Raw genomic sequence first — 15,456 nt, forward strand, 5'->3', positions numbered from 1 at the left:
CCTGTCACTGCAATCCTGTCTCTGATGATAAGGAACTTTCTGAAAACTTTTCCTGAAAGTATAAGAAGTATGAGTCTAAAATAGGCCCAGTGGCCATTGTGAAAGTTTCAAGATTACTAATTTAAATATTTATTTATTTACTTTAAATATAGATCGTGATATTTAAAAAATAAAAAAAAAATTGCCATTTCTTTAAATACATTCAGCACAAAAATCTGGTTTAAACAATAGGTCATTTTCTGATGATAATTTCCATTTAAGCTGGCCATACACATTAGATAGCTGTTGGTCGAACGATCATTTGGTCATTAGCTTTTTTCCCGCTTATCTCCTGTCAAACAAAAGGATTAAGTGATTGAAGTCATAGAATCATAGAATGTTAGAGTCGGAAGGGACCTCCAGGGTCATCGTGTCCAGCCCCCTGCTCAATGCAGAATTCACTAGATTCAAAATTCCATAGATGCTTAAGTCCCCCAAAGTAAATTGTCAACGGACAGTCATGAGGCCCCTATATACAGAAGATTGCCAGCCTATCCTGCTGAAATCACCGATGCGGATGCCATTTATCTGATATGTATGGAGGGTTTTAAGTCCCATTTTTTATTCCCAGGACATACTAGTATGTATCCTACCTGTACTGTAGCATTACTATGTAACTGATCCTTGTATCAGGAGGCTGGGCTCCTTTTCCCTGGCCTGTCACATTACTATGTCCTTAGCTTTTCGCAGTTTTATCACTGTTATTATTATTATTCTTTGACATCACTTTTTTCATTGTTAATTTTATTTAATGTGTCTGTGATGTGTATTATATAATGTGTTTGTTATTCTTGTTTTGTTACACTACTTTGTTCATTATGATGATACACTGAGGCATCACTTCAAACATCACTGTGCACCATGACATCATTCATGCAATGTGACTACATTTTGGCCATGTGGAGCATTATCTCTGTATTGTGACATTACCGTAGTTATTATCCCTGTACAGTCCCATAACCGTGTTTATTATGTCTACACTGTAGATTTTCTGCCTTTATCATCCCTGTGCTGTGACATCAATGTGTACATCATTCACTGTATTGTCACATCACTGTGTTTCTTATCTCTGTACTGTGTGGTCTTTCTATTATTGCTGTGCTGTGGATGTTCTATGTTTATTATCCACGTGCTCTGAGATTTCCAGGTTTATTACTCACTATACTCATCACTGTTTAGTATCTTTGTCCTGTGACATCACCATCTTTATTGTACTAGTAATGTAACATTTTTGTGTTTTATTTACCCATGTTGTGACATCATTGTGTTTATTATTCCTGCATTGTGACATCACTGCACTCATTACACCCTGCGTTGGTCACATCACTGTGTTTATCTTTGTACTATAGAATCATTGTAGTAACTATATTTTTGAGAATAAGACCCAGGGAGGGGGAGTAACAACTAATCTTATTATTTTGTCCTAGTGCTGACCGGTAAACTGAAAAGTCCTATTTTCCAGAAAAGCTTTTTAAGGCTGAGGCTGCACGGAAACTTTGCATGCAACACAGGTTGCCTACATGTGCCACTGCTACATCGCAGCAAAATGTAAGTGGATGGGCTCGTATTGCAACCCACAGGTTACAGCTAGAGATGGGCGAACCTGAAATGCAAAGTTTGTGGTTGGTACTGGACACCTAGTGTCTGGTGCTGAACTCCGAACACGGACTTCTCATGGGAGTCCGGAGAGAGTAAAAGAAAAGAGAGAGAGATTCCAGTTCCAAAGTATGGCTACCAATGGGGTTCGGGTTCAGGTTGAAGGTCGGGTACAGTTCTGGTACCCGGATTGAACTTTGGACTAATGTTCGGTCGGGTGCCAGAACCCGACCTTCCACGTGTCCGCTCATCCCTGGTTACTGCAACTAGCAAGTTACAAAGTAACTGGTTATGACTTTTTGCAATGTGCATGTTGCGGTACCTTGCGATTGGCAATGCGATCCCATTTACCTGCATTATGCAGCAATGCAGCAGCAGCACGCCTCAACCTTTGGCCACATGACCTGTGTCGTAGCCAAATATTCCATGGAGCTCCATCCTAATTCAGACACTGCTAGAATGCTAACCTATGAGTACACAAAATGCACATAATAGTTAACATTTCCTGCCGTTACCCTGACAGTCTACAGCAGATCATCACATTCTGTTTATTGTGCATTAGTTACCAGATGCATTATGTTAAGGAAATCCTATTCCAACTCAACTTAACACTAAGCAATTTCTCAACAAATTGATGTAGATTCGCTAAATGTAACCTACACAATCAGCGGAGGATACATTATTAAAGAGCATTTCCATTCTCTTTTATTCTCACTGTGAGATTTGCACAAAGAATGCTGTTCTTTCAGTATAAACACCACAAATGTGCGTAACGGCCACAAAAGTCATGTAATCAATTAAAGGTGAGGCTTTACGGCGTGGCTTTCCCTGCAGCTGACACCTCGCCCTCCTGCAGCAACCATTGACCACACAATTATGAAGCAAAATTGTGCTGCCACAGAACATGCATCCAGGGCAGTATGTGGCTGCAACCTTAATACCTTCACGCCAGCGCAATTTTTCATTTTTGCTCTTTAGTTTTTTTCTCCTCTTCTTCCAAAAGCCATAATTTTGTCTTTTTTATGTCGATATGACCGATGAGCGCTAGTTTCTTGTGGGGTGAATTGTAGTTCTGTATGACACTATTAATTTTACTGCACAATGCACTGCATAACAGGAAAAAAAATCTACCATAGTTTTTTGGGGTCTTGTTTTTACAGCATTTATTGTTTTGTAAAAAAGAACCTGGAATTCTGATTCTACAGGTAAGTTTGCTAATAGCGATTCCAAACTTGCATATATTTTTTGGTGGACAAAACCTACAAGAAACAAAATGAACATAAACCCTGCTGTAACTAAATAAGTAAAAAGCAGAAGTGCATTCAAATATCATAGGGTTCTTAGTAACACTGTTTGTGATCAAAAATAGCATAAAAGCCATCCTACCACGGCAACGTGACCCTCTTTGGGGTGGTCCTACACTGTGAAAAAAAATTCATAAATTAAATTGTGTTGCCATTTTATGAGATCTGCAGCATTTTTACTTCGTCAGTACAGCTTTGTGAGGGCTTGTTTTTTGCACTATAAGCTGACATTTACTGTATTTATTTGAGAGGTTTAGTGACCGAAAAACCTCAATTCTGGTATTTTGATTTTTTTCTTGTTTTTTTGTTAATCCATCGTGTTCATTTTATATTTTGCTAAATCGGACTTTTACTAACACAATGATATCAAATACGTTATTTTTTATTTCTTACATTTTTTCATTTTAATGGGGAAAAAGGGTCTGATTACAAATTTTCATATTTTTTAATTATTTTTATATATTTTTTTTAAACTGTTCCTTTCTACTTTATCTTTTAGTCCACTTAGGGTACTTAAACCTGTGATCATCTGATCGTTTACACTATATACTGGAATTCCACACTACTGCAGTATATTATGTAAAGGAGGCTGCTTTGAAGCTCAGCACAAAGCTGAGCTTCAGAGGAGGACCAAGATCACACTAACAGGGGCCTTCAGCAGGTCATAGCAAACCATTGTCGCCCTGTGATCACTGATGTAAGCCGACGCGCGTGCGCTCCTGCTGTGACATCCAATCTGGCAGAGATTGATAGTGGAATCAAAATGGTTATCAGCAGGAGCTCCTTTCCATGTTAGAGACAGATGCTGGCTATATAATATATTTAATAAGGATGGTATCAGCTACGTGTGGATGAAGCTCATCTACTGACCCCCTGTACACACAGTCTCCTCAGCGCAGGACATACAGTTCTACAAATGGATTAAATAAACATTTTTAATAGAGACGAGCAAATATATGCATTATCATAAACAATAACGGTGTAATGGCATAATACAGAGTCCTAAGAGAATAGATTACAGAAGTGTTATCTCCAGATAAAAACATGATTTGTTCTTTGTTAATAGATACAGGTCTCACCTACCAGAATGGCTTGTTCTTAGGCTATGTGCCCACGTAGCGTTTTTGTAGCGTTTTTGCAGCGTTTTTACGGCCGCGAAAATGCTTGTAAAACAGTCTGCCATGCAAAGCAATGTGAATTCGGATGTGCTGTGCACATGATGCGCTAATTAGCGCGCCGAATTCGCATTGCATTGCAAAACGTAGCATGACCATTTCTACTGCGATTACGCTGCAAATTCGCGGCCATTGAGGAACATTGAAACGCAGCAAACCCGCCGGTATATGTGGATTTGCTGCATTTCAATGGCCGTGAATTTGCAGTGTAATCGCGGTGCATGTGGTACCTGGGATGAAGAGAAGACTACAACTCCTCTTCATCCCGGCTACCACGTGGTGAAAAAAAGAAATAAAAAAGTTAAAAATAAACAAAACCTGTATATTCACCTCTCCGGCGGCCCTCGGTCTGCTCTCCGGTCTGCTCCCGGCCGCGTCTTCTCTCTTCAGCGTCCCGCAGCGTACTGTCAGGACCTGCAGTGACGTCATTTAGTCACCTGATGGTCACGCGACCACTGACGTAGGCGGTCAGGTGATGGTCGCGTGACCATCAGCTGACTAAATGACGTCACCACAGGTCCTGACAGTGCACTGCGGGACGATGAAAAGAGAAGATGCGGCCGGGAGCAGACTGGAGGAGACCGGAGAGCAGACCAGGGGAAGCCGGAGAGGTGAATATAAAGGTTTTTTTTCGTTTTTAACGTTTTAATTCTTTTTTTTTACTATAGATGCTGCATTTAAAGCATCTAAGATGGTCACACAATATAAATCCATGCTGGTTGCATGGATTTATATTGTGTGATCACCTTGTCAAGCACTTTTCCAAGTGATGCTCAAAATCACTTGGAAAAGTGCTTGAAAAAACGCATGCGTGAACGCATGTAAAAACGCGGAAAAAACTCTTCTCTCTGGCAGAAAAAACGCATGTAAATCTGCATGCATTTTTTTCTGCCAGAGAGAGGCAAAAACGCTCTGCATCAAATCTGCTACGTGGGCACATAGCCTTACAGTGATGTAATGCTGTTTTTTACTCCAGTTTTTAATTGAATATCCTGGAGATATTTAAACACCACTTAATGATCTGAACCCAAATTATTGCAAATGTAAATGAGCATACAAATCAAGGAAGCATGGAGGTCCTTGAAATTCAGGATGGCAGGAATGTGGATGTGCAACCAGAGCTGTATATGGCAGTGCCCTTTCTTTACAATACTTTTCCTGAGTCAGGGTGTGTTTAGTAAACTATGATGCCAAGTGATAAATTGCAGAAGGACGACCATTATCCTGGTTTGATTCCACAAGCATTTCTAGATAACTCTGCCTGGATCTTTTTGCTAAACTGCATTGTGAAGTGCTAATTAGATTAAGATAGCTCAAGATAAGCCCGAACAGATAGGTATTCAGCCATGTAAACGTCAATAGGAAATCACAGTCAAACACGACACCAACAACCTTCAGCTCGCCAAGGTAGCAAGTTTAATTAATTCCCGTGTATTGGGATAAGCACAAAACTTGTAGTAATACACGTGGTGGGGAAGCTCCCATTGTGGTCACAGTGATTAGTATCTTCACTTAATAAACAATTTCACAATTAAAGAAAATTGTGCTATGCTAACAAATAATCTTAAGATCAACACCCCCAAAAAACACATATATGGGCATGCAAGTCTTTGAAAACTAAATCCGTCCAGCTAAATTTAGCATTTCTATGTTCTGTTACTGCACTTCTGTGAAATCAGTGGTTTGTATTCATATGCAAATAAGGCATTAAGTGCTCTGGGCATAACAGAGCACTTCCCGAGCCTGTGTCTTCCCAGATTGTTTCCCCACCTAACAGCCTTTTTAGCTTGGTATATGCACATATATGTATATTAGTTTATGTATATATATATATATATATATATATATATATATATATATATATATATATATATATATATATACATATACATATACACTCCTCAAAAAAATAAAGGGAACACTCAAATAACACATCCTAGATCTGAATGAATGAAATATTCTCATTGAATACTTTGGTCTGTATAAAGTTGAATGTGCTGACAACAAAATCACAAAAAAATCATCAAGGAAATGAAATTTATTAACCAATGGAGGCCCAAAATTAAAGTGGAAAACACACTACAGGCTGATCCAAGTTTGATGTAATGTCATTAAAACAAGTCAAAATGAGGCTCAGTATTGTGTGTGGCCTCCACGTGCCTGTAGGACCTCCCTACAAAGCCTGGGCATGCTCCTGATGAGGTTGCGGATGGTCTCCTGTGGGATCTCCTCCCAGACCTGGACTAAAGCATCCGCCAACTCCTGGACAGTCTGTGGTGCGACGTGACGTTCGTGGATGGAGCGAGACATGATGTCCCAAATGTGCTCAATCGGATTCAGGTCTGGGGAATGGGAGGGCCAGTCCATAGCTTCAATGACTTCATCTTGCAGGAACTGCTGACACACTCCAGCCACATGAGGTCTGGCGTTGTCCTGCATTAGGAGGAACCCAGGCCCAACCGCACCAGCATAAGGTCTCACAATGGGTCTGAGGATCTCATCTTGGTAACTAATGGCAGTCAGGCTACCTCTGGTCAGCACATGGAGGGCTGTGCGGCCCTCCAAACAAAATGCCACCTCACACCATTACTGACCCACTGCCAAACTGGTCATGCTGAAGGATGTTGCAGACAGCAGATCGCTCTCCACGGCGTCTCCAGACTCTGTCACGTCTGTCACATGTGCTCAGTGTGAACCTGCTTTCATCTGTGAAGAGCACAGGGCACAGTGACGACTTTGCCAATCCTGGTGTTCTGTGGCAAATGCCAAGCGTCCTGCACGGTGTTGGGCTGTGAGCACAACCCCCATCTGTGGAGGTTGGGCCCTTATACCACCTTCATGGAGTCGGTTTCTAACCGTTTGTGAGACACATGCACATTTGTGGCCTGCTGGAGGTCATTTTGCAGGGCTCTGGCAGCGCTCCTCCTGTTCCTCCTTGCACAATGGAGGAGGTAACGGTTCTGCTGCTGGGTTGTTGCCCTCCTACGGCCCCCTCCACGTCTCCTGGTATGTGCTCCATGCTCTGGACACTGTTCTGACAGACACAGCTACCCTTCTTGCCACAGCTCGCATTGATGTGCCATCCTGGATGAACTGCACTACCTGAGCAACTTCTGTGGGTTGTACTGTAGACACCGCCTCATGCTACAGTACCTATAGGGGTGAGAGAAATGGTAAAATGAAAGTGACCAAAACAACAGCCAAAAAGGATGAGAACAGAGAAATGGTCTGTGGTCACTTCCTGCAGAACCACTCCTTTATAGGGGGTATCTTGCTAATTGTCTATCATTACTACCAGTTGTCTGTTCCATTTGCACAAGAGCAGGAGAAATTGATTCACAATCAGTGTTGCTTCATAACTGGACAGGTAGATTTCACAGAAGTGTTATTGACTTGGAGTTACATTGTGTTGTTTAAGTGTTCCCTTTATTTTTTTGAGCAGTATATATATATATATATATATATATATATATATATATATATATATATATATATAAAGATACTGTATATATCTATATACAACTCTGGCAAAAATTAAGAGACCACAGCAAAATATTCATTTTCTCATATTTTTCTCTTTATAGGTATATTTTTGAGTAAAATGTACATTGTTGTTTTATTCTATAAACTACTGACAACATGTCTCCGACATTCAAAGCTAAAACTTTTGTATTTATTTGCAGCAAATGATAAATCGTCAAAATACTAAAAAAAGAAAAGTGCTTTCAGACCTCAAATTACTCATGTTTTAACTCAGGAACAGTTCAGAAATCAATATTTGGTGGACTAACCATGATTTTTAATCACAGCTTTCATGCGTCTTGGCATACTTTCCACTAGTCTTTCCATGCTTTCCAATAGAAAACTGTTCAGTGGTCTCCTAATTTTTGTCAGAGCTGTATATATATATATATATATATATATATATATATATATATATATTGTATATATTAATCAACTGACAATGATTAATCATTTAATCATTTATTAAGCTATTTACACAAGTTTTTGTCATGTTAAGCAAAAAAAAAATTGCAGATGATGGTGCTATTTTTCTTTCTGCCTAATTCACTCCGATCTTAAAGTGAATAGTACATGTTATTAAAAAAACTATATATTTTTTTCCATATCAATATCTGTATTAAACAACAAAATTAGTAATCTTCCAACAGCTGCCACTGATGCTATTTTAAATTCATACTTTCTCTCCTTTCAGAATAAGTTTTCAAAAGGCTAATTGTCATCAAAGGCAGGGCACAACTCTGTACACAGTTGACAGCACAGTAAGAACAAATTAATATTAGTAACCTGGCGCCCCCTCCTTGCACAATATCTTTTGCACACGCTCATTAAATGCCTCAATACAATAGATAGCTTTTGAGTTAGTTTATTTCTGTTATTGTATATATGACTTTCCAAATATAGCAGGAAATTAGACTATAAAAGAGCCCCAGCAGCTTGTGTGACAATTGCAAAATTTCTATTTTTTGTTTTAAATGCAGATTGTGATATGGGAAAAATACAAAACTTACCAAAACTTTTTTAAAAATGAATTTAACAGAAAATGGTCATTTTCTGGCGAATGCTTTCCTTTATGAAATGTAGATCATTGGGTTTTAGAATGAATGAAGGATACACTAAATAAGTGTGGAAATATTAGGAAATATTGGTTATTTTAGAAGATCTATTACACAGTAAGGGGGCTGTCATCTCAAAACTTATTGGCCCAGTGTACTTAATGTATTTTACACCAATTTTACACCAGTTTCTGCATAGTGTTTTAAGTAGAGCAAATATTTTATAGGAAATAATATGGAATCAGGGTTGTTCGCTGATCACTGTTTATAGAAAAAAAAATTAGACGTACCCACAGGAAAGAGATACTATCATGCCACATAAATCTCTCCATATCTGCCACATGTTGTGCATTAATATTTCTGTCCTACCGTTCAGATATAAAGAGTTGACTGCCAAATGGAGTGAACTTTGGAAATACGTGTGACTTTTACATTCTCAACATAATAACACAGCACCTTGTTTTTACTTGCTTTTAAATGCATTGTAAGTTCTTAAAAAGAAAAAAAAACTAATAATACTGACCAAGGTAACTACTTTAAGTGTAATTGAAAAATTGTAAAATGCTAAATCAATAAAATGTTAAAGAGTAACTATACCGCCACAGGAACCAATTTGTAATGCATGTACCTCTGATTCTGGGGTTATTGGCTAAATATTCTTGTCTTTTTAGACCTATCGCTTATATAGCCTCCAGCTGTCTTTTAACACCTGCATTTCATCTGCATGAGTACTGTATTTGCTAATTGCAAATACATCAACTAAACATGGTATACTATTTTAGTGTATTTTATACCAAAGCCGTCTTTCATCACCGGGGTCTTGTATATGAAGTCTGTCCTGTAAATGTGCCCTCTTATACTCTGACTAGTGCACCCAAATGTGGAGGTATACCTTAAAGGGAATCTGTCACCAGGTTTTTGCAACCTAATCTGAGAGCAGTATAATGTAGAGACAGAGACCCTGATTCTGGCGATGTGTCACTTACTGGGCTGCTTGTTGGAGTTTTAATAAAATGACTCTTTTATCAGCAGGCGATTATTATTAGAGGACTAGTAAACCGGCTGCCAGGTAGTTCTCCAATACCATGAGCTCTGTATAGCCCCGCCCCCACCACTGATAGGCAGCTTTCTGTGTATACTATTTATGGGCAGAAATCGACCAATCAGTGATGTGGGCGGGGTTATACCAAGCTCAGCATTCGAGGACTGAGGGATCCACAGCAGAGAAAACAGGGATTTTATCAAAATGATAGCAAGCACCTCAGTAAGTGACACATCACTGTAATCGTGGTTTCCGCTCCTACATTATGCTGCTCTCAGAAGAGGCAGCAGAAATCTGATGACAGATTCCCTTTAACTACTTGCATCTTGCCTATAAGTAATATCAAATTAATTGTCTTACTTGTAGAGAAAGAAGACACAAGGATTTGGTACGATAACACAAAACTTATATACTATACAATTCTTAAAGCAGAAGTCACAAAACTGGTAACTCTGACGTAGAGTACATGTACATCCTGATGTTAGTGTGAACACAGCTCTCACGGTTGTATCTTAAAGTAGGAAATTTGCACATTAGAACAGAACTTAAATAGACAAAAAAGTGTATATTTTCTTAAAAGAATATTAGGCATTTATTAACTTGCCAATAAATAAAATGCAAGTCACTTGGGCAAGAAAGAAACAAATAAAAATAAGGAAATGTCAGAAAAGTAGAATTCATATTTTTATGGACCCGATAAAAAAAATACAACAACCAAAAAAGACAGCACACCACTTTATGAAAAGGAGTGAAAAGTAAATGATGATTTAAAAAGGTATTGCAATAATAACAAGTTGTCACCTATCATGTACAGTACATTACTAGAAACTGAGACCCCTACAGCTCACCAGATTGGGGGCGAGTGACTAATCTTGTGAAATTCAAATTCACCAGGTTTATTGACTCTTTAAAAGGAGAAATTGATTCACAGAGAATCTCAATACTGCAAAGCCTGTAATTGCCCTGAGTGTGTAACATTCTGAGCTCTGTATCCATCCAGCCCTTTTCAATCTTTTTAATGTAAACACAGAATGACTAATGTCAAAGTGACTTCAAGGTAGAACCCAGTAATAACCATCAGCCCATTTAATAACACAGCACACGGAGAGAATTTTCATGTCTGTTTTTTTTATTTAAAGAGATCTTGTCATGTAAAATAATGGTATTAATCTGCAGATATGGGGTAAATATTCAGGTGAATAACGTTCTGATACCATGCGTCGCCTACACGGAGAGCCCCGCTGTCAGGAGGAAATTTACTTTATTTTCTAAGGCAGCATTCGGCTTCCAGTCATATGGGTGGCATGGGCACAGTTTCAATCACCCTTCTGTGCATAGAGAGCAGCAGCTGTAACCGCGCCCCCGGCACTGACTGACAGCAGGATCAGCATTAGAGTGCCGTGACAGCCACTGCTCTCTATGCACAGAGTGGTGACTGAAAGCATGCCAGCGCCACCCCTATGACTGGAAGCCGAAAGTTGCCAGGGGGAATAAAGTTAATTTCCTCCCGGCAGCAGGGCTCTCAGTGCGGGCACTGCACGTGTCAGAATGCTATTAACCTGCATATTAACCCCTTATTCCCAGGTTAATAGCGCTATTTTACATGACAGGTTCCCTTTAAATTCAATCTAAAAATATCCCTCTTAGCCATTTGTGATCAGGCAGACTGTGCTCTCAAAACACTGACTCAAACTGACAGTGTTGCTGTTAGAGGTAACATCATCCTGCTGTAACTAATAGTAGTGATGTGCCATGTATGCCCTAATGCCTTCCATTTCCTCCTCATTAATATGCTTTCCAGGGTCAATGGAGACCAATTATGGCTTGTGCTTTGTTAGTAATACTGCTTAATGGTTGATGTCAATGGTGATGGTTGTGCTTTTGCTAATGCCATTGGCAGCTGCAATTATTATAACAAGTGTTTTCACTATTACGTATTTTTCGGACTATAAGATGCACTGGACCATAAGACACAACTAGGTTTTAGAGGAGGAAAATAGAAAAAAAAATGCAAGCAAAAAATGTGGTCATGATGCCTTATAAAGGGCGAGGGGGTCTGCTGACACTGTTATAGGGGTAATGTACCCCAATTCTATTAATATCCCTCATCTTGGTATATATGGCCCCCTTCTTCCTATTATATGTGACCCTCATCCCCATCTGATATGCAAGGCACCCCTCTTCCCCATCCTTGTATGTATGGCATCCTTCATCCTGGTATGTATGGCCACCCTCATCCCCATCCTGGTATGTATGGCACCCTTCATCCCTCATCCTGGTATGTATGGCCCCCCTCGTCCCTCTTCCTGGTATGTATGGCACCCCTCATCCCTCATCCTGTTATGTATGGCCCTCCTCATCCCTCTTCCTGGTATGTTTGGCACCCCTCATCCCTCATCCTAGTATGTATGGCACCCCTCATCCCTCTTCCTAGTATGTATGGCACCCCTCATCCTGGTATGTATGGTCACCCTCTTCCTGGTATGCTTGGCACCGCTTCATCCTGGTATGCTTGGCACCCCTCTTCCTGGTATGTATGGCCCCTTTCATCTCTCTTTCTAGTATGCTTGGCACCCCTCCATCCTGGAATGCTTGGCACCCTCTGATCCCCACAACGCTGCACACAATAAAATAAACAATTATGCTCACCTCCTCACTCCTCCAGCACTGCGTCCTGCACTGCTGCCAACAGGGATCTCACTGTGTGAGCCGCTCATGACGTTACTGCCATGCGCCTGCACACTGTGAGATGCTGTGCCGGAATAGTCACTGCTCCCCACACCGGGACTGTGTGTGTGGGGAGTAGTGACCATTCACTCACCTTAATTAAGCACACACTGTACCCACAACGTGGCTCCTGCTGCAGCCGGCGGTCACGTGTGCCCGCTATTAAAGACTGGGTTGTAGTGAATATTCATGGTCTTTAATAGCGGGCACACAGACCGCAGAGCAGCAGAAGCCTGCAGGTACAGTGTGCACGCTATTAAGGTGAGTGAATGGTCACTGCTCCCCACGCACAGTCCCGGCGCAGTGATTGTTCCAGCACAGCATCTCACAGGGTGAGGGTGAATGGCAGTAACGCCATGCGCGGCTCACACAGTGAGATCCCTGTGAGCAGCAGAGCAGGACGCAGAGCTGGAGGAGAGAGGTGGTGAGTATAATTGTTTATTTTTGTGTGCAGCCTGATGGGGATCAGGGGGTGCCAAGCATACCAGGATGAGGGATGAGGGGGGCCATACATACCAGGATGACGGATGAAGGGTGACATACATACCAGGATGAGGGATGAAGGGTGCCATACATACTAGGAAGAGGGATGAAGGGTGCCATGCATACCAGGAAGAGGGATGAGGGGAGCTATACATACAGGGATGAGGGGTGCCATAGGTACCAGGAGCCGCGTTGCTAGTACAGTGTGCGCGCTATTAAGGAAAATAAATATTCACTGCTCCCCATGCCTAAGGGCATGGGGAGCAGTGAAAATTAATTTTCTTTAGTAGAGGGCACACTATAGGCTGCAGGAAGTGGCTCCTGCCTCCTGTGCCCTGCTCCTCCGCCGCTGCTGCTCCCCCCACACCCTCCACCACTCACAGCCACAGTATATATATATGACAGACTATAAGGCGCACCCCCCACTTTCCTCCAAACTTTTGGAGGAAAAAGGTCCGTCTTATAGTCCGAAAAATATGGTCATTTTATTTAGCTCAACTTTTTTAGGGTAAAAAAATACATACTTTAATCATTAGTATTATAAAAATTAAATATAAAAATGTAGATAGAATAGAGAGAATATAGATGAATAGATAGATAGATAGATAGATAGATAGATAGATAGATAGATAGATGTCAAAAGTTTCTCTGTGCCAGGTTTGGCAGCACATTCTGCAGTCTGGATTATTCATACCTGCTTATAATTTTCTTGGGAGCAGATGCTTGGTATAAATTTACCTTCCTCTTGGGGCCACACATCATGAACATTGAAGTGACATATGACACCTGGGCCACCAGTTGGGCATCACTGCTAAACTTCAACCTGCTGTTGTTTAATGCTGTTTCAAAGGAGAAAGCAAAGCACAGCCAACATTGTCTTATGCTTCTAATCTAATATAAACCAGTTCCTTAAAGGTAACCTAACAGCTGATGCATGCTCCCTGATTCACGGGCAACACGTATCAGACACTGGCTGCATGATTTCAGCCATGTTTATTTTACTTTGAAATGTTGTGGCATTTCAGAGAAAAACATACTTTAAAATATTGCCGAGCCACACGAGAGACTAGTTAGACAGGTGGGTCCCCTGCAGCTTCTCCCCACCCATTGCCAGTGACTGACAGGGCTCTCTCCCTGCATGTGTGTATCGGAACAGACCTGCCAGTCATTGGCATTGGGTGGGGAGAAGCTGCAGGGGACCAATCTGTCCTATTAGCCCCCCATGCGGCTCGGTCCCCGACCAGCTTTTCAAGTATTTTTTCCTTAGGGCTTTTCAGATTCAAACATACCTTAAAGGTGTCTGATACATGCTGCCCGTGGATCATGCACCATGTATCAGCTGTCAGGTTCACTTTAAGGGATTTATTGATGCATATTTATACCCGATTACAACCATGTTTTTTGTAGTTCAAGTGAAAGTTCCTATTTTGTTTCCTACCTACAAGTTCATTCTATAACTTCACATCCTCAGATCAATGACTGATTATCACATCATTTTTTTAAATGCAGATAAACTGGTGCAACCACTGTTAGTCAAGTAAAAGCTCCACTGGCTGCTTAATGGGGGAACATGCTGTATGTGCACAGCGCTGTATATTAATATGACAACCTGCTGTGCTGCTCCTCATTATAATGCAGGTATGCTTAGAGAATACTGATGAAGCGGGGAACAAAACAGGACATATATGAGCGGATGAGATCTTAATATTAAGCTACAAGGTAACAAATACTGGCCAATAGTGTAATTCTAATGGTAATAACATATGTAACCTCATTGCACACAAATAACAGTAAAATGAACCAAATCTATCTGTATCTGTCTAAATGTATCTATCTATATAGCCATATATCTATCATCTATCTATCCTTCTATCTATCTTTCTATCTACCTCATATACTGTATATCTGTCCATATATCTATCTATCTATCTATCTATCTATCTATCTACTAGTGTTGAGCCACCCCCGTAGTGTTCGGGTTCGGTTCGGTTCGTCGAACACCGGGATGTTCGAGGAACTGTTCGTCGAACTGTTCGTCGAACACCTTAGAACACCGTCGAACACAGTTAAAACCAATGGCAGGCAAACAAAAACACATAGAAACACATAGAAAACACCTTCAAAGGTGTCCAAAAGCTGACAAACTGCTCAGAAGACGCTCTCTTTAAAAAAGCCGACCGGCAATTCAGCAGCGGCATACACCGGTACCCGACAATTTAGACAAGAAGGAATAGAGCATCACACATAGATTAGATAGATAGAAACATGTCAGTCACACATATAAGAAGCACAGTGACAGTGTTGCTTACTGTACTTGTCATTTAGTGTAAAGGATTTATTTAAAAAAATAATAGTGTTTTCATGCACCGTCTCTTTAAAAAAGCCGGCCGGCAATTCACCAGCGGTACCCGACAATTTATAACAGAAAGAATAGAGCTTCACACATAGATAGATATAAACATGTCAATCACATATATAATAAGTACAGTGACAGTGTTGGTTACTGTACTTGT

This window comes from Phyllobates terribilis, unplaced genomic scaffold (assembly GCF_046119375.1).
Source record: "Phyllobates terribilis strain yellow unplaced genomic scaffold, ASM4611937v1 Scaffold_2__4_contigs__length_985480577, whole genome shotgun sequence".
Lineage (NCBI taxonomy): Eukaryota > Metazoa > Chordata > Amphibia > Anura > Dendrobatidae > Phyllobates > Phyllobates terribilis.